Source organism: Callorhinus ursinus, unplaced genomic scaffold (genome assembly GCF_003265705.2).
Source record: "Callorhinus ursinus isolate GAN/ISIS: 27379988/994484 unplaced genomic scaffold, GSC_fseal_2.0 scaffold33, whole genome shotgun sequence".
NCBI lineage: Eukaryota > Metazoa > Chordata > Mammalia > Carnivora > Otariidae > Callorhinus > Callorhinus ursinus.
In genome coordinates, this window is record NW_027397095.1 from 4,356,190 (window position 1) to 4,357,783 (window position 1,594).

Here is a 1,594-nt window from a genome sequence, read left to right on the forward strand (position 1 = left end):
CCATCTCATTCTATAAGAAAGCATTACTGTGATACCAAAATTAAAGACATTATGAGAAAGAAAACAAGGACCAATACTGCTCAAAAACTTAGATGTAAAAATTCTTTGTGAAATTTTAGCAAATTGAATCTAACTATATGTACAAAGGATACTTCATCATGACCAAATGAAGGTTTATCTGAGGAATGCAAAGTAGGTTGAACAATCAAAATCACTGTAACTCACCACATTAACAAAAGAATAAAGAAAAACCATATCATCATCTCATTAAACCTACAGCTAACATCACATTTAATGATGACACACTAAATGCTTTCCCCTTAACATCAGGAATAAAGCAAGGCTATCCACTTTTACCATTTCCATTCAATATTATACTGGAAATTCTAGCCAAGCCAGTAAATTAAAAAAAAAAAAGTACATCTAGACTGGAAAACCTTAAGGAAAGGAAAACATTAAACTCTCATTAGTCATGGATGATAAATTGGCAACACAGAAAATCTTCCAGAATGCATAAACAAGCCACAACAACTAATAAGTGAGTTTAGCAAGTTTGCAGGATATAAAGTCAACATACAAGAATCAGTTGTATTTTTATATATTAGCCATGAATAACTGGACATTAAAAATTTTTAAGCATAAAAAATACGAAATATTTAGAGATAAACTAGATGAAAAATGTCCAAGTCTTGTATATTGAAAACTACAAAAAAATTACTAAGAGAAATTAAAGAAGACTTAAATAGAAAGATATACTATACTTATGAATTAGAAGACTTGGTATTAATGTCAATTCTCCTCAAATTGATGAATAGATTGAACAAAATACCAACCAAATCCTAGGAGACTTTCTTGCAAAAATTGACAAGCTGATTCTAAAACTCCTAATTGATATGCAAAGAACCTAGAATAGGCAAAAACAATTTTGAATAATAATGACAAAGTTAAAAGTCATACCACCTGATTTCCAGATTTCTTATAAAGGTACAGTAATCAAGACAGTAGTATAGCCAGGATAGACCCATATAGATCAACAGAACAGAATAAAGGGTCCACTGCTCTCTCCCAGGCTGGCGGGGGTCAGGCGCTAGGCGCGGGGGGTGGGGCCCTCACTCCCACCCTCACCTTCCAAGAAGGAGGAGCCCCTGCAGAGGGAGTGCCAGACCGGGGCGGAGTGCGGGGGCCCCCCGGGGTGAGCAAGCGCCTAGGTGGAGAAATGGATTCAAGTGAAACGGAGACCCCAATAACGGAAATGAAGGGAGACAGAAGAAGTGTTTGAAAAGCTCCTTCCAGACCAGCTTGTCTTTCTTCTGGAGCATCTCTTGGAGCAGAAGACTCTGAACTCCCGAACTCTGCAAAGCCTCAAGAGGACACACCACCTCCCCCAACAGGATGCAGAGGGTCGCCATAGGTGGTGTGAACTCATTGTTAAGCACAAATGCACAAAAGCGTACAAAGACGTGGAGAGATTCCTCCAGGAGGATCAGGGCATGGGTATATACCTCTATGGGGAGCCAATGGTGAGCAAAGACGCCAGGCAGCACCAGGTTGCCCAACGTGCTTTGTGCTGACCAAGGAGCAGATGGATAGATCC